This window comes from Triturus cristatus, chromosome 4_1, assembly GCF_964204655.1.
Source record: "Triturus cristatus chromosome 4_1, aTriCri1.1, whole genome shotgun sequence".
In the NCBI taxonomy this organism is placed as follows: Eukaryota; Metazoa; Chordata; class Amphibia; order Caudata; family Salamandridae; genus Triturus; species Triturus cristatus.
In genome coordinates this window covers 122,994,371-123,016,502 of record NC_140585.1, presented here as the reverse complement: position 1 = coordinate 123,016,502, position 22,132 = coordinate 122,994,371, and the positions used below count along the sequence as shown (strand labels likewise).

At 39.0% G+C, this 22,132-nt stretch overlaps 42 non-coding genes across 42 annotated transcripts; all 42 read right to left on the bottom strand.

Annotated features, from left to right (window-relative positions):
* Nucleotides 1-220: 220 nt before the first annotated feature.
* On the bottom strand, nt 221-293 carry TRNAK-CUU (transfer RNA lysine (anticodon CUU)). Its single transcript has one exon. It is a non-coding gene; the product is annotated as a tRNA-Lys (tRNA).
* A 353-nt stretch (nt 294-646) lies between these two features.
* Nucleotides 647-719, bottom strand: TRNAA-AGC (transfer RNA alanine (anticodon AGC)). Its single transcript has one exon. It is a non-coding gene; the product is annotated as a tRNA-Ala (tRNA).
* A 345-nt stretch (nt 720-1,064) lies between these two features.
* On the bottom strand, nt 1,065-1,137 carry TRNAK-CUU (transfer RNA lysine (anticodon CUU)). Its single transcript has one exon. It is a non-coding gene; the product is annotated as a tRNA-Lys (tRNA).
* Nucleotides 1,138-1,490: 353 nt separating this feature from the next.
* Nucleotides 1,491-1,563, bottom strand: TRNAA-AGC (transfer RNA alanine (anticodon AGC)). Its single transcript has one exon. It is a non-coding gene; the product is annotated as a tRNA-Ala (tRNA).
* A 345-nt stretch (nt 1,564-1,908) lies between these two features.
* On the bottom strand, nt 1,909-1,981 carry TRNAK-CUU (transfer RNA lysine (anticodon CUU)). Its single transcript has one exon. It is a non-coding gene; the product is annotated as a tRNA-Lys (tRNA).
* A 353-nt stretch (nt 1,982-2,334) lies between these two features.
* TRNAA-AGC (transfer RNA alanine (anticodon AGC)) lies at nt 2,335-2,407 on the bottom strand. The gene has a single exon. It is a non-coding gene; the product is annotated as a tRNA-Ala (tRNA).
* A 771-nt stretch (nt 2,408-3,178) lies between these two features.
* TRNAA-AGC (transfer RNA alanine (anticodon AGC)) lies at nt 3,179-3,251 on the bottom strand. Its single transcript has one exon. It is a non-coding gene; the product is annotated as a tRNA-Ala (tRNA).
* A 345-nt stretch (nt 3,252-3,596) lies between these two features.
* Nucleotides 3,597-3,669, bottom strand: TRNAK-CUU (transfer RNA lysine (anticodon CUU)). The gene has a single exon. It is a non-coding gene; the product is annotated as a tRNA-Lys (tRNA).
* Nucleotides 3,670-4,022: 353 nt separating this feature from the next.
* Nucleotides 4,023-4,095, bottom strand: TRNAA-AGC (transfer RNA alanine (anticodon AGC)). Its single transcript has one exon. It is a non-coding gene; the product is annotated as a tRNA-Ala (tRNA).
* A 771-nt stretch (nt 4,096-4,866) lies between these two features.
* On the bottom strand, nt 4,867-4,939 carry TRNAA-AGC (transfer RNA alanine (anticodon AGC)). Its single transcript has one exon. It is a non-coding gene; the product is annotated as a tRNA-Ala (tRNA).
* Nucleotides 4,940-5,284: 345 nt separating this feature from the next.
* On the bottom strand, nt 5,285-5,357 carry TRNAK-CUU (transfer RNA lysine (anticodon CUU)). Its single transcript has one exon. It is a non-coding gene; the product is annotated as a tRNA-Lys (tRNA).
* Nucleotides 5,358-5,710: 353 nt separating this feature from the next.
* On the bottom strand, nt 5,711-5,783 carry TRNAA-AGC (transfer RNA alanine (anticodon AGC)). Its single transcript has one exon. It is a non-coding gene; the product is annotated as a tRNA-Ala (tRNA).
* A 345-nt stretch (nt 5,784-6,128) lies between these two features.
* On the bottom strand, nt 6,129-6,201 carry TRNAK-CUU (transfer RNA lysine (anticodon CUU)). The gene has a single exon. It is a non-coding gene; the product is annotated as a tRNA-Lys (tRNA).
* Nucleotides 6,202-6,554: 353 nt separating this feature from the next.
* TRNAA-AGC (transfer RNA alanine (anticodon AGC)) lies at nt 6,555-6,627 on the bottom strand. Its single transcript has one exon. It is a non-coding gene; the product is annotated as a tRNA-Ala (tRNA).
* A 345-nt stretch (nt 6,628-6,972) lies between these two features.
* Nucleotides 6,973-7,045, bottom strand: TRNAK-CUU (transfer RNA lysine (anticodon CUU)). The gene has a single exon. It is a non-coding gene; the product is annotated as a tRNA-Lys (tRNA).
* A 771-nt stretch (nt 7,046-7,816) lies between these two features.
* On the bottom strand, nt 7,817-7,889 carry TRNAK-CUU (transfer RNA lysine (anticodon CUU)). The gene has a single exon. It is a non-coding gene; the product is annotated as a tRNA-Lys (tRNA).
* A 353-nt stretch (nt 7,890-8,242) lies between these two features.
* TRNAA-AGC (transfer RNA alanine (anticodon AGC)) lies at nt 8,243-8,315 on the bottom strand. The gene has a single exon. It is a non-coding gene; the product is annotated as a tRNA-Ala (tRNA).
* Nucleotides 8,316-9,086: 771 nt separating this feature from the next.
* TRNAA-AGC (transfer RNA alanine (anticodon AGC)) lies at nt 9,087-9,159 on the bottom strand. Its single transcript has one exon. It is a non-coding gene; the product is annotated as a tRNA-Ala (tRNA).
* A 345-nt stretch (nt 9,160-9,504) lies between these two features.
* On the bottom strand, nt 9,505-9,577 carry TRNAK-CUU (transfer RNA lysine (anticodon CUU)). Its single transcript has one exon. It is a non-coding gene; the product is annotated as a tRNA-Lys (tRNA).
* A 353-nt stretch (nt 9,578-9,930) lies between these two features.
* On the bottom strand, nt 9,931-10,003 carry TRNAA-AGC (transfer RNA alanine (anticodon AGC)). The gene has a single exon. It is a non-coding gene; the product is annotated as a tRNA-Ala (tRNA).
* Nucleotides 10,004-10,348: 345 nt separating this feature from the next.
* TRNAK-CUU (transfer RNA lysine (anticodon CUU)) lies at nt 10,349-10,421 on the bottom strand. Its single transcript has one exon. It is a non-coding gene; the product is annotated as a tRNA-Lys (tRNA).
* Nucleotides 10,422-10,774: 353 nt separating this feature from the next.
* On the bottom strand, nt 10,775-10,847 carry TRNAA-AGC (transfer RNA alanine (anticodon AGC)). The gene has a single exon. It is a non-coding gene; the product is annotated as a tRNA-Ala (tRNA).
* A 345-nt stretch (nt 10,848-11,192) lies between these two features.
* On the bottom strand, nt 11,193-11,265 carry TRNAK-CUU (transfer RNA lysine (anticodon CUU)). The gene has a single exon. It is a non-coding gene; the product is annotated as a tRNA-Lys (tRNA).
* A 353-nt stretch (nt 11,266-11,618) lies between these two features.
* TRNAA-AGC (transfer RNA alanine (anticodon AGC)) lies at nt 11,619-11,691 on the bottom strand. Its single transcript has one exon. It is a non-coding gene; the product is annotated as a tRNA-Ala (tRNA).
* A 345-nt stretch (nt 11,692-12,036) lies between these two features.
* Nucleotides 12,037-12,109, bottom strand: TRNAK-CUU (transfer RNA lysine (anticodon CUU)). Its single transcript has one exon. It is a non-coding gene; the product is annotated as a tRNA-Lys (tRNA).
* Nucleotides 12,110-12,462: 353 nt separating this feature from the next.
* Nucleotides 12,463-12,535, bottom strand: TRNAA-AGC (transfer RNA alanine (anticodon AGC)). The gene has a single exon. It is a non-coding gene; the product is annotated as a tRNA-Ala (tRNA).
* A 771-nt stretch (nt 12,536-13,306) lies between these two features.
* Nucleotides 13,307-13,379, bottom strand: TRNAA-AGC (transfer RNA alanine (anticodon AGC)). The gene has a single exon. It is a non-coding gene; the product is annotated as a tRNA-Ala (tRNA).
* Nucleotides 13,380-13,724: 345 nt separating this feature from the next.
* On the bottom strand, nt 13,725-13,797 carry TRNAK-CUU (transfer RNA lysine (anticodon CUU)). Its single transcript has one exon. It is a non-coding gene; the product is annotated as a tRNA-Lys (tRNA).
* A 353-nt stretch (nt 13,798-14,150) lies between these two features.
* TRNAA-AGC (transfer RNA alanine (anticodon AGC)) lies at nt 14,151-14,223 on the bottom strand. Its single transcript has one exon. It is a non-coding gene; the product is annotated as a tRNA-Ala (tRNA).
* Nucleotides 14,224-14,994: 771 nt separating this feature from the next.
* On the bottom strand, nt 14,995-15,067 carry TRNAA-AGC (transfer RNA alanine (anticodon AGC)). The gene has a single exon. It is a non-coding gene; the product is annotated as a tRNA-Ala (tRNA).
* A 771-nt stretch (nt 15,068-15,838) lies between these two features.
* On the bottom strand, nt 15,839-15,911 carry TRNAA-AGC (transfer RNA alanine (anticodon AGC)). The gene has a single exon. It is a non-coding gene; the product is annotated as a tRNA-Ala (tRNA).
* A 771-nt stretch (nt 15,912-16,682) lies between these two features.
* Nucleotides 16,683-16,755, bottom strand: TRNAA-AGC (transfer RNA alanine (anticodon AGC)). The gene has a single exon. It is a non-coding gene; the product is annotated as a tRNA-Ala (tRNA).
* Nucleotides 16,756-17,100: 345 nt separating this feature from the next.
* On the bottom strand, nt 17,101-17,173 carry TRNAK-CUU (transfer RNA lysine (anticodon CUU)). The gene has a single exon. It is a non-coding gene; the product is annotated as a tRNA-Lys (tRNA).
* A 353-nt stretch (nt 17,174-17,526) lies between these two features.
* TRNAA-AGC (transfer RNA alanine (anticodon AGC)) lies at nt 17,527-17,599 on the bottom strand. The gene has a single exon. It is a non-coding gene; the product is annotated as a tRNA-Ala (tRNA).
* A 772-nt stretch (nt 17,600-18,371) lies between these two features.
* TRNAA-AGC (transfer RNA alanine (anticodon AGC)) lies at nt 18,372-18,444 on the bottom strand. Its single transcript has one exon. It is a non-coding gene; the product is annotated as a tRNA-Ala (tRNA).
* A 771-nt stretch (nt 18,445-19,215) lies between these two features.
* Nucleotides 19,216-19,288, bottom strand: TRNAA-AGC (transfer RNA alanine (anticodon AGC)). Its single transcript has one exon. It is a non-coding gene; the product is annotated as a tRNA-Ala (tRNA).
* Nucleotides 19,289-19,633: 345 nt separating this feature from the next.
* On the bottom strand, nt 19,634-19,706 carry TRNAK-CUU (transfer RNA lysine (anticodon CUU)). The gene has a single exon. It is a non-coding gene; the product is annotated as a tRNA-Lys (tRNA).
* Nucleotides 19,707-20,059: 353 nt separating this feature from the next.
* TRNAA-AGC (transfer RNA alanine (anticodon AGC)) lies at nt 20,060-20,132 on the bottom strand. The gene has a single exon. It is a non-coding gene; the product is annotated as a tRNA-Ala (tRNA).
* Nucleotides 20,133-20,477: 345 nt separating this feature from the next.
* On the bottom strand, nt 20,478-20,550 carry TRNAK-CUU (transfer RNA lysine (anticodon CUU)). The gene has a single exon. It is a non-coding gene; the product is annotated as a tRNA-Lys (tRNA).
* A 353-nt stretch (nt 20,551-20,903) lies between these two features.
* Nucleotides 20,904-20,976, bottom strand: TRNAA-AGC (transfer RNA alanine (anticodon AGC)). The gene has a single exon. It is a non-coding gene; the product is annotated as a tRNA-Ala (tRNA).
* A 345-nt stretch (nt 20,977-21,321) lies between these two features.
* Nucleotides 21,322-21,394, bottom strand: TRNAK-CUU (transfer RNA lysine (anticodon CUU)). Its single transcript has one exon. It is a non-coding gene; the product is annotated as a tRNA-Lys (tRNA).
* A 353-nt stretch (nt 21,395-21,747) lies between these two features.
* Nucleotides 21,748-21,820, bottom strand: TRNAA-AGC (transfer RNA alanine (anticodon AGC)). Its single transcript has one exon. It is a non-coding gene; the product is annotated as a tRNA-Ala (tRNA).
* Between the last annotated feature and the right edge of the window lie 312 nt (nt 21,821-22,132).

The following is a 22,132-nucleotide window of genomic DNA, read 5'->3' as shown; positions in this document are numbered from 1 at the left end:
GGATGTTTTACACTTCAGGTTGGCATGTTTAGTACTTGAATAGGAGTGATATCACTGTATGTTAACCTAGACTCAGGCCCTACCTAATCTTGGAGATACATTTCTCATGAATAAGTAACCAAGGGAGATACAATTTTTAGGAGTTAGTGCATGTCTAATGCAAGATTAATCACCATATTATGAGAGCCAATGCAATCATCCAGCAAAAAATACTCATTTTCGCCCAACGTGGGGCTCGAACCCACGACCCTGAGATTAAGAGTCTCATGCTCTACCGACTGAGCTAGCCGGGCTCCCACTCAAATACGGTATGCAGACTCATCATTTTTTATTAAGGAAAACCGTTTCTGGATATTCCTCTGCTCTTGTTTTGCAAGGAACTTCACTTTTATACATCCTTCAGAGGAAAGAATGTCAAGTAAAATAAGACGAAATGAAAATGGAAGGTGTGAAATTTTCATTTTGAGATTGCATAAGAAATCAAATTCCTCTCACGTGCTATAGAATACCTAAACACTTTTGATTAAACCACTTTAGTTGTTATAATGACACCAAATTTGAAAGCCATCTGTGACTTTTCTGTTCTTACTCTGCAACAACCATGGCAATTACAAGTTAAAAAGTAAAATGTTTGCAAATTTTAGAATGGAGAATGCGGGCATCGATCCCGCTACCTCTCGCATGCTAAGCGAGCGCTCTACCATTTGAGCTAATTCCCCTGTGTGCTCACTAAGCATCACATTTCAAAAGTAACGTTACTGCTGTCCACACTTTATTTTAAGTCTAATTGCCCATAACATGAGTGTTCAGTTCACTCCTAACTGATGCCTTAACTACACCTAGGGGATGTTTTACACTTCAGGTTGGCATGTTTAGTACTTGAATAGGAGTGATATCACTGTATGTTAACCTAGACTCAGGCCCTACCTAATCTTGGAGATACATTTCTCATGAATGAGTAACCAAGGGAGATACAATTTTTAGGAGTTAGTGCATGTCTAATGCAAGATTAATCACCATATTATGAGAGCCAATGCTATCATCCAGCAAAAAATACTCGTTTTCGCCCAACGTGGGGCTCGAACCCACGACCCTGAGATTAAGAGTCTCATGCTCTACCGACTGAGCTAGCCGGGCTCCCACTTAAATATGGTATGCAGACTCATCATTTTTTATTAAGGAAAACCGTTTCTGGATATTCCTCTGCTCTTGTTTTGCAAGGAACTTCACTTTTATACATCCTTCAGAGGAAAGAATGTCAAGTTAAATAAGACGAAATGAAAATGGAAGGTGTGAAATTTTCATTTTGAGATTGCATAAGAAATCAAATTCCTCTCACGTGCTATAGAATACCTAAACACTTTTGATTAAACCACTTTAGTTGTTATAATGACACCAAATTTGAAAGCCATCTGTGACTTTTCTGTTCTTACTCTGCAACAACCATGGCAATTACAAGTTAAAAAGTAAAATGTATGCAAATTTTAGAATGGAGAATGCGGGCATCGATCCCGCTACCTCTCGCATGCTAAGCGAGCGCTCTACCATTTGAGCTAATTCCCCTGTGTGCTCACTCAGCATCACATTTCAAAAGTAACGTTACTGCTGTCCACACTTTATTTTAAGTCTAATTGCCCATAACATGAGTGTTCAGTTCACTCCTAACTGATGCCTTAACTACACCTAGGGGATGTTTTACACTTCAGGTTGGCATGTTTAGTACTTGAATAGGAGTGATATCACTGTATGTTAACCTAGACTCAGGCCCTACCTAATCTTGGAGATACATTTCTCATGAATAAGTAACCAAGGGAGATACAATTTTTAGGAGTTAGTGCATGTCTAATGCAAGATTAATCACCATATTATGAGAGCCAATGCAATCATCCAGCAAAAAATACTCCTTTTCGCCCAACGTGGGGCTCGAACCCACGACCCTGAGATTAAGAGTCTCATGCTCTACCGACTGAGCTAGCCGGGCTCCCACTCAAATATGGTATGCAGACTCATCATTTTTTATTAAGGAAAACCGTTTCTGGATATTCCTCTGCTCTTGTTTTGCAAGGAACTTCACTTTTATACATCCTTCAGAGGAAAGAATGTCAAGTAAAATAAGACGAAATGAAAATGGAAGGTGTGAAATTTTCATTTTGAGATTGCATAAGAAATCAAATTCCTCTCACGTGCTATAGAATACCTAAACACTTTTGATTAAACCACTTTAGTTGTTATAATGACACCAAATTTGAAAGCCATCTGTGACTTTTCTGTTCTTACTCTGCAACAACCATGGCAATTACAAGTTAAAAAGTAAAATGTATGCAAATTTTAGAATGGAGAATGCGGGCATCGATCCCGCTACCTCTCGCATGCTAAGCGAGCGCTCTACCATTTGAGCTAATTCCCCTGTGTGCTCACTAAGCATCACATTTCCAAAGTAACGTTACTGCTGTCCACACTTTATTTTAAGTCTAATTGCCCATAACATGAGTGTTCAGTTCACTCCTAACTGATGCCTTAACTACACCTAGGGGATGTTTTACACTTCAGGTTGGCATGTTTAGTACTTGAATAGGAGTGATATCACTGTATGTTAACCTAGACTCAGGCCCTACCTAATCTTGGAGATACATTTCTCATGAATGAGTAACCAAGGGAGATACAATTTTTAGGAGTTAGTGCATGTCTAATGCAAGATTAATCACCATATTATGAGAGCCAATGCTATCATCCAGCAAAAAATACTCGTTTTCGCCCAACGTGGGGCTCGAAGCCACGACCCTGAGATTAAGAGTCTCATGCTCTACCGACTGAGCTAGCCGGGCTCCCACTTAAATATGGTATGCAGACTCATCATTTTTTATTAAGGAAAACCGTTTCTGGATATTCCTCTGCTCTTGTTTTGCAAGGAACTTCACTTTTATACATCCTTCAGAGGAAAGAATGTCAAGTTAAATAAGACGAAATGAAAATGGAAGGTGTGAAATTTTCATTTTGAGATTGCATAAGAAATCAAATTCCTCTCACGTGCTATAGAATACCTAAACACTTTTGATTAAACCACTTTAGTTGTTATAATGACACCAAATTTGAAAGCCATCTGTGACTTTTCTGTTCTTACTCTGCAACAACCATGGCAATTACAAGTTAAAAAGTAAAATGTATGCAAATTTTAGAATGGAGAATGCGGGCATCGATCCCGCTACCTCTCGCATGCTAAGCGAGCGCTCTACCATTTGAGCTAATTCCCCTGTGTGCTCACTCAGCATCACATTTCAAAAGTAACGTTACTGCTGTCCACACTTTATTTTAAGTCTAATTGCCCATAACATGAGTGTTCAGTTCACTCCTAACTGATGCCTTAACTACACCTAGGGGATGTTTTACACTTCAGGTTGGCATGTTTAGTACTTGAATAGGAGTGATATCACTGTATGTTAACCTAGACTCAGGCCCTACCTAATCTTGGAGATACATTTCTCATGAATAAGTAACCAAGGGAGATACAATTTTTAGGAGTTAGTGCATGTCTAATGCAAGATTAATCACCATATTATGAGAGCCAATGCAATCATCCAGCAAAAAATACTCGTTTTCGCCCAACGTGGGGCTCGAACCCACGACCCTGAGATTAAGAGTCTCATGCTCTACCGACTGAGCTAGCCGGGCTCCCACTTAAATATGGGATGCAGACTCATCATTTTTTATTAAGGAAAACTGTTTCTGGATATTCCTCTGCTCTTGTTTTGCAAGGAACTTCACTTTTATACATCCTTCAGAGGAAAGAATGTCAAGTAAAATAAGACGAAATGAAAATGGAAGGTGTGAAATTTTCATTTTGAGATTGCATAAGAAATCAAATTCCTCTCACGTGCTATAGAATACCTAAACACTTTTGATTAAACCACTTTAGTTGTTATAATGACACCAAATTTGAAAGCCATCTGTGACTTTTCTGTTCTTACTCTGCAACAACCATGGCAATTACAAGTTAAAAAGTAAAATGTATGCAAATTTTAGAATGGAGAATGCGGGCATCGATCCCGCTACCTCTCGCATGCTAAGCGAGCGCTCTACCATTTGAGCTAATTCCCCTGTGTGCTCACTAATCATCACATTTCCAAAGTAACGTTACTGCTGTCCACACTTTATTTTAAGTCTAATTGCCCATAACATGAGTGTTCAGTTCACTCCTAACTGATGCCTTAACTACACCTAGGGGATGTTTTACACTTCAGGTTGGCATGTTTAGTACTTGAATAGGAGTGATTTCACTGTATGTTAACCTAGACTCAGGCCCTACCTAATCTTGGAGATACATTTCTCATGAATAAGTAACCAAGGGAGATACAATTTTTAGGAGTTAGTGCATGTCTAATGCAAGATTAATCACCATATTATGAGAGCCAATGCAATCATCCAGCAAAAAATACTCGTTTTCGCCCAACTTGGGGCTCGAACCCACGACCCTGAGATTAAGAGTCTCATGCTCTACCGACTGAGCTAGCCGGGCTCCCACTCAAATATGGTATGCAGACTCATCATTTTTTATTAAGGAAAACCGTTTCTGGATATTCCTCTGCTCTTGTTTTGCAAGGAACTTCACTTTTATACATCCTTCAGAGGAAAGAATGTCAAGTAAAATAAGACGAAATGAAAATGGAAGGTGTGAAATTTTCATTTTGAGATTGCATAAGAAATCAAATTCCTCTCACGTGCTATAGAATACCTAAACACTTTTGATTAAACCACTTTAGTTGTTATAATGACACCAAATTTGAAAGCCATCTGTGACTTTTCTGTTCTTACTCTGCAACAACCATGGCAATTACAAGTTAAAAAGTAAAATGTATGCAAATTTTAGAATGGAGAATGCGGGCATCGATCCCGCTACCTCTCGCATGCTAAGCGAGCGCTCTACCATTTGAGCTAATTCCCCTGTGTGCTCACTAAGCATCACATTTCCAAAGTAACGTTACTGCTGTCCACACTTTATTTTAAGTCTAATTGCCCATAACATGAGTGTTCAGTTCACTCCTAACTGATGCCTTAACTACACCTAGGGGATGTTTTACACTTCAGGTTGGCATGTTTAGTACTTGAATAGGAGTGATATCACTGTATGTTAACCTAGACTCAGGCCCTACCTAATCTTGGAGATACATTTCTCATGAATGAGTAACCAAGGGAGATACAATTTTTAGGAGTTAGTGCATGTCTAATGCAAGATTAATCACCATATTATGAGAGCCAATGCTATCATCCAGCAAAAAATACTCGTTTTCGCCCAACGTGGGGCTCGAACCCACGACCCTGAGATTAAGAGTCTCATGCTCTACCGACTGAGCTAGCCGGGCTCCCACTTAAATATGGTATGCAGACTCATCATTTTTTATTAAGGAAAACCGTTTCTGGATATTCCTCTGCTCTTGTTTTGCAAGGAACTTCACTTTTATACATCCTTCAGAGGAAAGAATGTCAAGTTAAATAAGACGAAATGAAAATGGAAGGTGTGAAATTTTCATTTTGAGATTGCATAAGAAATCAAATTCCTCTCACGTGCTATAGAATACCTAAACACTTTTGATTAAACCACTTTAGTTGTTATAATGACACCAAATTTGAAAGCCATCTGTGACTTTTCTGTTCTTACTCTGCAACAACCATGGCAATTACAAGTTAAAAAGTAAAATGTATGCAAATTTTAGAATGGAGAATGCGGGCATCGATCCCGCTACCTCTCGCATGCTAAGCGAGCGCTCTACCATTTGAGCTAATTCCCCTGTGTGCTCACTCAGCATCACATTTCAAAAGTAACGTTACTGCTGTCCACACTTTATTTTAAGTCTAATTGCCCATAACATGAGTGTTCAGTTCACTCCTAACTGATGCCTTAACTACACCTAGGGGATGTTTTACACTTCAGGTTGGCATGTTTAGTACTTGAATAGGAGTGATATCACTGTATGTTAACCTAGACTCAGGCCCTACCTAATCTTGGAGATACATTTCTCATGAATAAGTAACCAAGGGAGATACAATTTTTAGGAGTTAGTGCATGTCTAATGCAAGATTAATCACCATATTATGAGAGCCAATGCAATCATCCAGCAAAAAATACTCGTTTTCGCCCAACGTGGGGCTCGAACCCACGACCCTGAGATTAAGAGTCTCATGCTCTACCGACTGAGCTAGCCGGGCTCCCACTTAAATATGGTATGCAGACTCATCATTTTTTATTAAGGAAAACTGTTTCTGGATATTCCTCTGCTCTTGTTTTGCAAGGAACTTCACTTTTATACATCCTTCAGAGGAAAGAATGTCAAGTAAAATAAGACGAAATGAAAATGGAAGGTGTGAAATTTTCATTTTGAGATTGCATAAGAAATCAAATTCCTCTCACGTGCTATAGAATACCTAAACACTTTTGATTAAACCACTTTAGTTGTTATAATGACACCAAATTTGAAAGCCATCTGTGACTTTTCTGTTCTTACTCTGCAACAACCATGGCAATTACAAGTTAAAAAGTAAAATGTATGCAAATTTTAGAATGGAGAATGCGGGCATCGATCCCGCTACCTCTCGCATGCTAAGCGAGCGCTCTACCATTTGAGCTAATTCCCCTGTGTGCTCACTAATCATCACATTTCCAAAGTAACGTTACTGCTGTCCACACTTTATTTTAAGTCTAATTGCCCATAACATGAGTGTTCAGTTCACTCCTAACTGATGCCTTAACTACACCTAGGGGATGTTTTACACTTCAGGTTGGCATGTTTAGTACTTGAATAGGAGTGATATCACTGTATGTTAACCTAGACTCAGGCCCTACCTAATCTTGGAGATACATTTCTCATGAATGAGTAACCAAGGGAGATACAATTTTTAGGAGTTAGTGCATGTCTAATGCAAGATTAATCACCATATTATGAGAGCCAATGCTATCATCCAGCAAAAAATACTCGTTTTCGCCCAACGTGGGGCTCGAACCCACGACCCTGAGATTAAGAGTCTCATGCTCTACCGACTGAGCTAGCCGGGCTCCCACTTAAATATGGTATGCAGACTCATCATTTTTTATCAAGGAAAACCGTTTCTGGATATTCCTCTGCTCTTGTTTTGCAAGGAACTTCACTTTTATACATCCTTCAGAGGAAAGAATGTCAAGTTAAATAAGACGAAATGAAAATGGAAGGTGTGAAATTTTCATTTTGAGATTGCATAAGAAATCAAATTCCTCTCACGTGCTATAGAATACCTAAACACTTTTGATTAAACCACTTTAGTTGTTATAATGACACCAAATTTGAAAGCCATCTGTGACTTTTCTGTTCTTACTCTGCAACAACCATGGCAATTACAAGTTAAAAAGTAAAATGTATGCAAATTTTAGAATGGAGAATGCGGGCATCGATGCCGCTACCTCTCGCATGCTAAGCGAGCGCTCTACCATTTGAGCTAATTCCCCTGTGTGCTCACTAAGCATCACATTTCCAAAGTAACGTTACTGCTGTCCACACTTTATTTTAAGTCTAATTGCCCATAACATGAGTGTTCAGTTCACTCCTAACTGATGCCTTAACTACACCTAGGGGATGTTTTACACTTCAGGTTGGCATGTTTAGTACTTGAATAGGAGTGATATCACTGTATGTTAACCTAGACTCAGGCCCTACCTAATCTTGGAGATACATTTCTCATGAATGAGTAACCAAGGGAGATACAATTTTTAGGAGTTAGTGCATGTCTAATGCAAGATTAATCACCATATTATGAGAGCCAATGCTATCATCCAGCAAAAAATACTCGTTTTCGCCCAACGTGGGGCTCGAACCCACGACCCTGAGATTAAGAGTCTCATGCTCTACCGACTGAGCTAGCCGGGCTCCCACTTAAATATGGTATGCAGACTCATCATTTTTTATTAAGGAAAACTGTTTCTGGATATTCCTCTGCTCTTGTTTTGCAAGGAACTTCACTTTTATACATCCTTCAGAGGAAAGAATGTCAAGTAAAATAAGACGAAATGAAAATGGAAGGTGTGAAATTTTCATTTTGAGATTGCATAAGAAATCAAATTCCTCTCACGTGCTATAGAATACCTAAACACTTTTGATTAAACCACTTTAGTTGTTATAATGACACCAAATTTGAAAGCCATCTGTGACTTTTCTGTTCTTACTCTGCAACAACCATGGCAATTACAAGTTAAAAAGTAAAATGTATGCAAATTTTAGAATGGAGAATGCGGGCATCGATCCCGCTACCTCTCGCATGCTAAGCGAGCGCTCTACCATTTGAGCTAATTCCCCTGTGTGCTCACTCAGCATCACATTTCAAAAGTAACGTTACTGCTGTCCACACTTTATTTTAAGTCTAATTGCCCATAACATGAGTGTTCAGTTCACTCCTAACTGATGCCTTAACTACACCTAGGTGATGTTTTACACTTCAGGTTGGCATGTTTAGTACTTGAATAGGAGTGATATCACTGTATGTTAACCTAGACTCAGGCCCTACCTAATCTTGGAGATACATTTCTCATGAATGAGTAACCAAGGGAGATACAATTTTTAGGAGTTAGTGCATGTCTAATGCAAGATTAATCACCATATTATGAGAGCCAATGCTATCATCCAGCAAAAAATACTCGTTTTCGCCCAACGTGGGGCTCGAACCCACGAACCTGAGATTAAGAGTCTCATGCTCTACCGACTGAGCTAGCCGGGCTCCCACTTAAATATGGTATGCAGACTCATCATTTTTTATTAAGGAAAACCGTTTCTGGATATTCCTCTGCTCTTGTTTTGCAAGGAACTTCACTTTTATACATCCTTCAGAGGAAAGAATGTCAAGTAAAATAAGACGAAATGAAAATGGAAGGTGTGAAATTTTCATTTTGAGATTGCATAAGAAATCAAATTCCTCTCACGTGCTATAGAATACCTAAACACTTTTGATTAAACCACTTTAGTTGTTATAATGACACCAAATTTGAAAGCCATCTGTGACTTTTCTGTTCTTACTCTGCAACAACCATGGCAATTACAAGTTAAAAAGTAAAATGTATGCAAATTTTAGAATGGAGAATGCGGGCATCGATCCCGCTACCTCTCGCATGCTAAGCGAGCGCTCTACCATTTGAGCTAATTCCCCTGTGTGCTCACTAAGCATCACATTTCCAAAGTAACGTTACTGCTGTCCACACTTTATTTTAAGTCTAATTGCCCATAACATGAGTGTTCAGTTCACTCCTAACTGATGCCTTAACTACACCTAGGGGATGTTTTACACTTCAGGTTGGCATGTTTAGTACTTGAATAGGAGTGATATCACTGTATGTTAACCTAGACTCAGGCCCTACCTAATCTTGGAGATACATTTCTCATGAATGAGTAACCAAGGGAGATACAATTTTTAGGAGTTAGTGCATGTCTAATGCAAGATTAATCACCATATTATGAGAGCCAATGCTATCATCCAGCAAAAAATACTCGTTTTCGCCCAACGTGGGGCTCGAACCCACGACCCTGAGATTAAGAGTCTCATGCTCTACCGACTGAGCTAGCCGGGCTCCCACTTAAATATGGTATGCAGACTCATCATTTTTTATTAAGGAAAACCGTTTCTGGATATTCCTCTGCTCTTGTTTTGCAAGGAACTTCACTTTTATACATCCTTCAGAGGAAAGAATGTCAAGTTAAATAAGACGAAATGAAAATGGAAGGTGTGAAATTTTCATTTTGAGATTGCATAAGAAATCAAATTCCTCTCACGTGCTATAGAATACCTAAACACTTTTGATTAAACCACTTTAGTTGTTATAATGACACCAAATTTGAAAGCCATCTGTGACTTTTCTGTTCTTACTCTGCAACAACCATGGCAATTACAAGTTAAAAAGTAAAATGTATGCAAATTTTAGAATGGAGAATGCGGGCATCGATCCCGCTACCTCTCGCATGCTAAGCGAGCGCTCTACCATTTGAGCTAATTCCCCTGTGTGCTCACTCAGCATCACATTTCAAAAGTAACGTTACTGCTGTCCACACTTTATTTTAAGTCTAATTGCCCATAACATGAGTGTTCAGTTCACTCCTAACTGATGCCTTAACTACACCTAGGGGATGTTTTACACTTCAGGTTGGCATGTTTAGTACTTGAATAGGAGTGATATCACTGTATGTTAACCTAGACTCAGGCCCTACCTAATCTTGGAGATACATTTCTCATGAATAAGTAACCAAGGGAGATACAATTTTTAGGAGTTAGTGCATGTCTAATGCAAGATTAATCACCATATTATGAGAGCCAATGCAATCATCCAGCAAAAAATACTCGTTTTCGCCCAACGTGGGGCTCGAACCCACGACCCTGAGATTAAGAGTCTCATGCTCTACCGACTGAGCTAGCCGGGCTCCCACTTAAATATGGTATGCAGACTCATCATTTTTTATTAAGGAAAACTGTTTCTGGATATTCCTCTGCTCTTGTTTTGCAAGGAACTTCACTTTTATACATCCTTCAGAGGAAAGAATGTCAAGTAAAATAAGACGAAATGAAAATGGAAGGTGTGAAATTTTCATTTTGAGATTGCATAAGAAATCAAATTCCTCTCACGTGCTATAGAATACCTAAACACTTTTGATTAAACCACTTTAGTTGTTATAATGACACCAAATTTGAAAGCCATCTGTGACTTTTCTGTTCTTACTCTGCAACAACCATGGCAATTACAAGTTAAAAAGTAAAATGTATGCAAATTTTAGAATGGAGAATGCGGGCATCGATCCCGCTACCTCTCGCATGCTAAGCGAGCGCTCTACCATTTGAGCTAATTCCCCTGTGTGCTCACTAATCATCACATTTCCAAAGTAACGTTACTGCTGTCCACACTTTATTTTAAGTCTAATTGCCCATAACATGAGTGTTCAGTTCACTCCTAACTGATGCCTTAACTACACCTAGGGGATGTTTTACACTTCAGGTTGGCATGTTTAGTACTTGAATAGGAGTGATATCACTGTATGTTAACCTAGACTCAGGCCCTACCTAATCTTGGAGATACATTTCTCATGAATGAGTAACCAAGGGAGATACAATTTTTAGGAGTTAGTGCATGTCTAATGCAAGATTAATCACCATATTATGAGAGCCAATGCTATCATCCAGCAAAAAATACTCGTTTTCGCCCAACGTGGGGCTCGAACCCACGACCCTGAGATTAAGAGTCTCATGCTCTACCGACTGAGCTAGCCGGGCTCCCACTTAAATATGGTATGCAGACTCATCATTTTTTATCAAGGAAAACCGTTTCTGGATATTCCTCTGCTCTTGTTTTGCAAGGAACTTCACTTTTATACATCCTTCAGAGGAAAGAATGTCAAGTTAAATAAGACGAAATGAAAATGGAAGGTGTGAAATTTTCATTTTGAGATTGCATAAGAAATCAAATTCCTCTCACGTGCTATAGAATACCTAAACACTTTTGATTAAACCACTTTAGTTGTTATAATGACACCAAATTTGAAAGCCATCTGTGACTTTTCTGTTCTTACTCTGCAACAACCATGGCAATTACAAGTTAAAAAGTAAAATGTATGCAAATTTTAGAATGGAGAATGCGGGCATCGATCCCGCTACCTCTCGCATGCTAAGCGAGCGCTCTACCATTTGAGCTAATTCCCCTGTGTGCTCACTAAGCATCACATTTCCAAAGTAACGTTACTGCTGTCCACACTTTATTTTAAGTCTAATTGCCCATAACATGAGTGTTCAGTTCACTCCTAACTGATGCCTTAACTACACCTAGGGGATGTTTTACACTTCAGGTTGGCATGTTTAGTACTTGAATAGGAGTGATATCACTGTATGTTAACCTAGACTCAGGCCCTACCTAATCTTGGAGATACATTTCTCATGAATGAGTAACCAAGGGAGATACAATTTTTAGGAGTTAGTGCATGTCTAATGCAAGATTAATCACCATATTATGAGAGCCAATGCTATCATCCAGCAAAAAATACTCGTTTTCGCCCAACGTGGGGCTCGAACCCACGACCCTGAGATTAAGAGTCTCATGCTCTACCGACTGAGCTAGCCGGGCTCCCACTTAAATATGGTATGCAGACTCATCATTTTTTATTAAGGAAAACTGTTTCTGGATATTCCTCTGCTCTTGTTTTGCAAGGAACTTCACTTTTATACATCCTTCAGAGGAAAGAATGTCAAGTAAAATAAGACGAAATGAAAATGGAAGGTGTGAAATTTTCATTTTGAGATTGCATAAGAAATCAAATTCCTCTCACGTGCTATAGAATACCTAAACACTTTTGATTAAACCACTTTAGTTGTTATAATGACACCAAATTTGAAAGCCATCTGTGACTTTTCTGTTCTTACTCTGCAACAACCATGGCAATTACAAGTTAAAAAGTAAAATGTATGCAAATTTTAGAATGGAGAATGCGGGCATCGATCCCGCTACCTCTCGCATGCTAAGCGAGCGCTCTACCATTTGAGCTAATTCCCCTGTGTGCTCACTCAGCATCACATTTCAAAAGTAACGTTACTGCTGTCCACACTTTATTTTAAGTCTAATTGCCCATAACATGAGTGTTCAGTTCACTCCTAACTGATGCCTTAACTACACCTAGGTGATGTTTTACACTTCAGGTTGGCATGTTTAGTACTTGAATAGGAGTGATATCACTGTATGTTAACCTAGACTCAGGCCCTACCTAATCTTGGAGATACATTTCTCATGAATGAGTAACCAAGGGAGATACAATTTTTAGGAGTTAGTGCATGTCTAATGCAAGATTAATCACCATATTATGAGAGCCAATGCTATCATCCAGCAAAAAATACTCGTTTTCGCCCAACGTGGGGCTCGAACCCACGAACCTGAGATTAAGAGTCTCATGCTCTACCGACTGAGCTAGCCGGGCTCCCACTTAAATATGGTATGCAGACTCATCATTTTTTATTAAGGAAAACCGTTTCTGGATATTCCTCTGCTCTTGTTTTGCAAGGAACTTCACTTTTATACATCCTTCAGAGGAAAGAATGTCAAGTAAAATAAGACGAAATGAAAATGGAAGGTGTGAAATTTTCATTTTGAGATTGCATAAGAAATCAAATTCCTCTCACGTGCTATAGAATACCTAAACACTTTTGATTAAACCACTTTAGTTGTTATAATGACACCAAATTTGAAAGCCATCTGTGACTTTTCTGTTCTTACTCTGCAACAACCATGGCAATTACAAGTTAAAAAGTAAAATGTATGCAAATTTTAGAATGGAGAATGCGGGCATCGATCCCGCTACCTCTCGCATGCTAAGCGAGCGCTCTACCATTTGAGCTAATTCCCCTGTGTGCTCCCTAAGCATCACATTTCCAAAGTAACGTTACTGCTGTCCACACTTTATTTTAAGTCTAATTGCCCATAACATGAGTGTTCAGTTCACTCCTAACTGATGCCTTAACTACACCTAGGGGATGTTTTACACTTCAGGTTGGCATGTTTAGTACTTGAATAGGAGTGATATCACTGTATGTTAACCTAGACTCAGGCCCTACCTAATCTTGGAGATACATTTCTCATGAATGAGTAACCAAGGGAGATACAATTTTTAGGAGTTAGTGCATGTCTAATGCAAGATTAATCACCATATTATGAGAGCCAATGCTATCATCCAGCAAAAAATACTCGTTTTCGCCCAACGTGGGGCTCGAACCCACGACCCTGAGATTAAGAGTCTCATGCTCTACCGACTGAGCTAGCCGGGCTCCCACTTAAATATGGTATGCAGACTCATCATTTTTTATTAAGGAAAACCGTTTCTGGATATTCCTCTGCTCTTGTTTTGCAAGGAACTTCACTTTTATACATCCTTCAGAGGAAAGAATGTCAAGTAAAATAAGACGAAATGAAAATGGAAGGTGTGAAATTTTCATTTTGAGATTGCATAAGAAATCAAATTCCTCTCACGTGCTATAGAATACCTAAACACTTTTGATTAAACCACTTTAGTTGTTATAATGACACCAAATTTGAAAGCCATCTGTGACTTTTCTGTTCTTACTCTGCAACAACCATGGCAATTACAAGTTAAAAAGTAAAATGTATGCAAATTTTAGAATGGAGAATGCGGGCATCGATCCCGCTACCTCTCGCATGCTAAGCGAGCGCTCTACCATTTGAGCTAATTCCCCTGTGTGCTCACTCAGCATCACATTTCAAAAGTAACGTTACTGCTGTCCACACTTTATTTTAAGTCTAATTGCCCATAACATGAGTGTTCAGTTCACTCCTAACTGATGCCTTAACTACACCTAGGGGATGTTTTACACTTCAGGTTGGCATGTTTAGTACTTGAATAGGAGTGATATCACTGTATGTTAACCTAGACTCAGGCCCTACCTAATCTTGGAGATACATTTCTCATGAATGAGTAACCAAGGGAGATACAATTTTTAGGAGTTAGTGCATGTCTAATGCAAGATTAATCACCATATTATGAGAGCCAATGCTATCATCCAGCAAAAAATACTCGTTTTCGCCCAACGTGGGGCTCGAAGCCACGACCCTGAGATTAAGAGTCTCATGCTCTACCGACTGAGCTAGCCGGGCTCCCACTTAAATATGGTATGCAGACTCATCATTTTTTATTAAGGAAAACCGTTTCTGGATATTCCTCTGCTCTTGTTTTGCAAGGAACTTCACTTTTATACATCCTTCAGAGGAAAGAATGTCAAGTTAAATAAGACGAAATGAAAATGGAAGGTGTGAAATTTTCATTTTGAGATTGCATAAGAAATCAAATTCCTCTCACGTGCTATAGAATACCTAAACACTTTTGATTAAACCACTTTAGTTGTTATAATGACACCAAATTTGAAAGCCATCTGTGACTTTTCTGTTCTTACTCTGCAACAACCATGGCAATTACAAGTTAAAAAGTAAAATGTATGCAAATTTTAGAATGGAGAATGCGGGCATCGATCCCGCTACCTCTCGCATGCTAAGCGAGCGCTCTACCATTTGAGCTAATTCCCCTGTGTGCTCACTCAGCATCACATTTCAAAAGTAACGTTACTGCTGTCCACACTTTATTTTAAGTCTAATTGCCCATAACATGAGTGTTCAGTTCACTCCTAACTGATGCCTTAACTACACCTAGGGGATGTTTTACACTTCAGGTTGGCATGTTTAGTACTTGAATAGGAGTGATATCACTGTATGTTAACCTAGACTCAGGCCCTACCTAATCTTGGAGATACATTTCTCATGAATAAGTAACCAAGGGAGATACAATTTTTAGGAGTTAGTGCATGTCTAATGCAAGATTAATCACCATATTATGAGAGCCAATGCAATCATCCAGCAAAAAATACTCGTTTTCGCCCAACGTGGGGCTCGAACACACGACCCTGAGATTAAGAGTCTCATGCTCTACCGACTGAGCTAGCCGGGCTCCCACTCAAATATGGTATGCAGACTCATCATTTTTTATTAAGGAAAACCGTTTCTGGATATTCCTCTGCTCTTGTTTTGCAAGGAACTTCACTTTTATACATCCTTCAGAGGAAAGAATGTCAAGTAAAATAAGACGAAATGAAAATGGAAGGTGTGAAATTTTCATTTTGAGATTGCATAAGAAATCAAATTCCTCTCACGTGCTATAGAATACCTAAACACTTTTGATTAAACCACTTTAGTTGTTATAATGACACCAAATTTGAAAGCCATCTGTGACTTTTCTGTTCTTACTCTGCAACAACCATGGCAATTACAAGTTAAAAAGTAAAATGTATGCAAATTTTAGAATGGAGAATGCGGGCATCGATCCCGCTACCTCTCGCATGCTAAGCGAGCGCTCTACCATTTGAGCTAATTCCCCTGTGTGCTCACTAATCATCACATTTCCAAAGTAACGTTACTGCTGTCCACACTTTATTTTAAGTCTAATTGCCCATAACATGAGTGTTCAGTTCACTCCTAACTGATGCCTTAACTACACCTAGGGGATGTTTTACACTTCAGGTTGGCATGTTTAGTACTTGAATAGGAGTGATATCACTGTATGTTAACCTAGACTCAGGCCCTACCTAATCTTGGAGATACATTTCTCATGAATGAGTAACCAAGGGAGATACAATTTTTAGGAGTTAGTGCATGTCTAATGCAAGATTAATCACCATATTATGAGAGCCAATGCTATCATCCAGCAAAAAATACTCGTTTTCGCCCAACATGGGGCTCGAACCCACGACCCTGAGATTAAGAGTCTCATGCTCTACCGACTGAGCTAGCCGGGCTCCCACTTAAATATGGTATGCAGACTCATCATTTTTTATTAAGGAAAACCGTTTCTGGATATTCCTCTGCTCTTGTTTTGCAAGGAACTTCACTTTTATACATCCTTCAGAGGAAAGAATGTCAAGTTAAATAAGACAAAATGAAAATGGAAGGTGTGAAATTTTCATTTTGAGATTGCATAAGAAATCAAATTCCTCTCACGTGCTATAGAATACCTAAACACTTTTGATTAAACCACTTTAGTTGTTATAATGACACCAAATTTGAAAGCCATCTGTGACTTTTCTGTTCTTACTCTGCAACAACCATGGCAATTACAAGTTAAAAAGTAAAATGTATGCAAATTTTAGAATGGAGAATGCGGGCATCGATCCCGCTACCTCTCGCATGCTAAGCGAGCGCTCTACCATTTGAGCTAATTCCCCTGTGTGCTCACTCAGCATCACATTTCAAAAGTAACGTTACTGCTGTCCACACTTTATTTTAAGTCTAATTGCCCATAACATGAGTGTTCAGTTCACTCCTAACTGATGCCTTAACTACACCTAGGGGATGTTTTACACTTCAGGTTGGCATGTTTAGTACTTGAATAGGAGTGATATCACTGTATGTTAACCTAGACTCAGGCCCTACCTAATCTTGGAGATACATTTCTCATGAATAAGTAACCAAGGGAGATACAATTTTTAGGAGTTAGTGCATGTCTAATGCAAGATTAATCACCATATTATGAGAGCCAATGCAATCATCCAGCAAAAAATACTCGTTTTCGCCCAACGTGGGGCTCGAACCCACGACCCTGAGATTAAGAGTCTCATGCTCTACCGACTGAGCTAGCCGGGCTCCCACTCAAATATGGTATGCAGACTCATCATTTTTTATTAAGGAAAACCGTTTCTGGATATTCCTCTGCTCTTGTTTTGCAAGGAACTTCACTTTTATACATCCTTCAGAGGAAAGAATGTCAAGTAAAATAAGACGAAATGAAAATGGAAGGTGTGAAATTTTCATTTTGAGATTGCATAAGAAATCAAATTCCTCTCACGTGCTATAGAATACCTAAACACTTTTGATTAAACCACTTTAGTTGTTATAATGACACCAAATTTGAAAGCCATCTGTCACTTTTCTGTTCTTACTCTGCAACAACCATGGCAATTACAAGTTAAAAAGTAAAATGTATGCAAATTTTAGAATGGAGAATGCGGGCATCGATCCCGCTACCTCTCGCATGCTAAGCGAGCGCTCTACCATTTGAGCTAATTCCCCTGTGTGCTCACTAAGCATCACATTTCCAAAGTAACGTTACTGCTGTCCACACTTTATTTTAAGTCTAATTGCCCATAACATGAGTGTTCAGTTCACTCCTAACTGATGCCTTAACTACAACTAGGGGATGTTTTACACTTCAGGTTGGCATGTTTAGTACTTGAATAGGAGTGATATCACTGTATGTTAACCTAGACTCAGGCCCTACCTAATCTTGGAGATACATTTCTCATGAATGAGTAACCAAGGGAGATACAATTTTTAGGAGTTAGTGCATGTCTAATGCAAGATTAATCACCATATTATGAGAGCCAATGCTATCATCCAGCAAAAAACTACTCGTTTTCGCCCAACGTGAGGCTCGAACCCACGACCCTGAGATTAAGAGTCTCATGCTCTACCGACTGAGCTAGCCGGGCTCCCACTCAAATATGGTATGCAGACTCATCATTTTTTATTAAGGAAAACCGTTTCTGGATATTCCTCTGCTCTTGTTTTGCAAGGAACTTCACTTTTATACATCCTTCAGAGGAAAGAATGTCAAGTTAAATAAGACGAAATGAAAATGGAAGGTGTGAAATTTTCATTTTGAGATTGCATAAGAAATCAAATTCCTCTCACGTGCTATAGAATACCTAAACACTTTTGATTAAACCACTTTAGTTGTTATAATGACACCAAATTTGAAAGCCATCTGTGACTTTTCTGTTCTTACTCTGCAACAACCATGGCAATTACAAGTTAAAAAGTAAAATGTATGCAAATTTTAGAATGGAGAATGCGGGCATCGATCCCGCTACCTCTCGCATGCTAAGCGAGCGCTCTACCATTTGAGCTAATTCCCCTGTGTGCTCACTCAGCATCACATTTCAAAAGTAACGTTACTGCTGTCCACACTTTATTTTAAGTCTAATTGCCCATAACATGAGTGTTCAGTTCACTCCTAACTGATGCCTTAACTACACCTAGGTGATGTTTTACACTTCAGGTTGGCATGTTTAGTACTTGAATAGGAGTGATATCACTGTATGTTAACCTAGACTCAGGCCCTACCTAATCTTGGAGATACATTTCTCATGAATGAGTAACCAAGGGAGATACAATTTTTAGGAGTTAGTGCATGTCTAATGCAAGATTAATCACCATATTATGAGAGCCAATGCTATCATCCAGCAAAAAATACTTGTTTTCACCCAACGTGGGGCTCGAACCCACGACCCTGAGATTAAGAGTCTCATGCTCTACCGACTGAGCTAGCCGGGCTCCCACTTAAATATGGTATGCAGACTCATCATTTTTTATTAAGGAAAACTGTTTCTGGATATTCCTCTGCTCTTGTTTTGCAAGGAACTTCACTTTTATACATCCTTCAGAGGAAAGAATGTCAAGTAAAATAAGACGAAATGAAAATGGAAGGTGTGAAATTTTCATTTTGAGATTGCATAAGAAATCAAATTCCTCTCACGTGCTATAGAATACCTAAACACTTTTGATTAAACCACTTTAGTTGTTATAATGACACCAAATTTGAAAGCCATCTGTGACTTTTCTGTTCTTACTCTGCAACAACCATGGCAATTACAAGTTAAAAAGTAAAATGTATGCAAATTTTAGAATGGAGAATGCGGGCATCGATCCCGCTACCTCTCGCATGCTAAGCGAGCGCTCTACCATTTGAGCTAATTCCCCTGTGTGCTCACTGAGCATCACATTTCAAAAGTAACGTTACTGCTGTCCACACTTTATTTTAAGTCTAATTGCCCATAACATGAGTGTTCAGTTCACTCCTAACTGATGCCTTAACTACACCTAGGGGATGTTTTACACTTCAGGTTGGCATGTTTAGTACTTGAATAGGAGTGATATCACTGTATGTTAACCTAGACTCAGGCCCTACCTAATCTTGGAGATACATTTCTCATGAATAAGTAACCAAGGGAGATACAATTTTTAGGAGTTAGTGCATGTCTAATGCAAGATTAATCACCATATTATGAGAGCCAATGCTATCATCCAGCAAAAAATACTGGTTTTCGCCCAACGTGGGGCTCGAACCCACGACCCTGAGATTAAGAGTCTCATGCTCTACCGACTGAGCTAGCCGGGCTCCCACTTAAATATGGTATGCAGACTCATCATTTTTTATTAAGGAAAACTGTTTCTGGATATTCCTCTGCTCTTGCTTTGCAAGGAACTTCACTTTTATACATCCTTCAGAGGAAAGAATGTCAAGTAAAATAAGACGAAATGAAAATGGAAGGTGTGAAATTTTCATTTTGAGATTGCATAAGAAATCAAATTCCTCTCACGTGCTATAGAATACCTAAACACTTTTGATTAAACCACTTTAGTTGTTATAATGACACCAAATTTGAAAGCCATCTGTCACTTTTCTGTTCTTACTCTGCAACAACCATGGCAATTACAAGTTAAAAAGTAAAATGTATGCAAATTTTAGAATGGAGAATGCGGGCATCGATCCCGCTACCTCTCGCATGCTAAGCGAGCGCTCTACCATTTGAGCTAATTCCCCTGTGTGCTCACTCAGCATCACATTTCAAAAGTAACGTTACTGCTGTCCACACTTTATTTTAAGTCTAATTGCCCATAACATGAGTGTTCAGTTCACTCCTAACTGATGCCTTAACTACACCTAGGGGATGTTTTACACTTCAGGTTGGCATGTTTAGTACTTGAATAGGAGTGATATCACTGCATGTTAACCTAGACTCAGGCCCTACCTAATCTTGGAGATACATTTCTCATGAATGAGTAACCAAGGGAGATACAATTTTTAGGAGTTAGTGCATGTCTAATGCAAGATTAATCACCATATTATGAGAGCCAATGCTATCATCCAGCAAAAAATACTTGTTTTCGCCCAACGTGGGGCTCGAACCCACGACCCTGAGATTAAGAGTCTCATGCTCTACCGACTGAGCTAGCCGGGCTCCCACTTAAATATGGTATGCAGACTCATCATTTTTTATTAAGGAAAACTGTTTCTGGATATTCCTCTGCTCTTGTTTTGCAAGGAACTTCACTTTTATACATCCTTCAGAGGAAAGAATGTCAAGTAAAATAAGACGAAATGAAAATGGAAGGTGTGAAATTTTCATTTTGAGATTGCATAAGAAATCAAATTCCTCTCACGTGCTATAGAATACCTAAACACTTTTGATTAAACCACTTTAGTTGTTATAATGACACCAAATTTGAAAGCCATCTGTGACTTTTCTGTTCTTACTCTGCAACAACCATGGCAATTACAAGTTAAAAAGTAAAATGTATGCAAATTTTAAAATGGAGAATGCGGGCATCGATCCCGCTACCTCTCGCATGCTAAGCGAGCGCTCTACCATTTGAGCTAATTCCCCTGTGTGCTCACTCAGCATCACATTTCAAAAGTAACGTTACTGCTGTCCACACTTTATTTTAAGTCTAATTGCCCATAACATGAGTGTTCAGTTCACTCCTAACTGATGCCTTAACTACACCTAGGGGATGTTTTACACTTCAGGTTGGCATGTTTAGTACTTGAATAGGAGTGATATCACTGTATGTTAACCTAGACTCAGGCCCTACCTAATCTTGGAGATACATTTCTCATGAATGAGTAACCAAGGGAGATACAATTTTTAGGAGTTAGTGCATGTCTAATGCAAGATTAATCACCATATTATGAGAGCCAATGCTATCATCCAGCAAAAAATACTCGTTTTCGCCCAACGTGGGGCTCGAACCCACGACCATGAGATTAAGAGTCTCATGCTCTACCGACTGAGCTAGCCGGGCTCCCACTTAAATATGGTATGCAGACTCATCATTTTTTATTAAGGAAAACTGTTTCTGGATATTCCTCTGCTCTTGTTTTGCAAGGAACTTCACTTTTATACATCCTTCAGAGGAAAGAATGTCAAGTAAAATAAGACGAAATGAAAATGGAAGGTGTGAAATTTTCATTTTGAGATTGCATAAGAAATCAAATTCCTCTCACGTGCTATAGAATACCTAAACACTTTTGATTAAACCACTTTAGTTGTTATAATGACACCAAATTTGAAAGCCATCTGTGACTTTTCTGTTCTTACTCTGCAACAACCATGGCAATTACAAGTTAAAAAGTAAAATGTATGCAAATTTTAGAATGGAGAATGCGGGCATCGATCCCGCTACCTCTCGCATGCTAAGCGAGCGCTCTACCATTTGAGCTAATTCCCCTGTGTGCTCACTCAGCATCACATTTCAAAAGTAACGTTACTGCTGTCCACACTTTATTTTAAGTCTAATTGCCCATAACATGAGTGTTCAGTTCACTCCTAACTGATGCCTTAACTACACCTAGGGGATGTTTTACACTTCAGGTTGGCATGTTTAGTACTTGAATAGGAGTGATATCACTGTATGTTAACCTAGACTCAGGCCCTACCTAATCTTGGAGATACATTTCTCATGAATGAGTAACCAAGGGAGATACAATTTTTAGGAGTTAGTGCATGTCTAATGCAAGATTAATCACCATATTATGAGAGC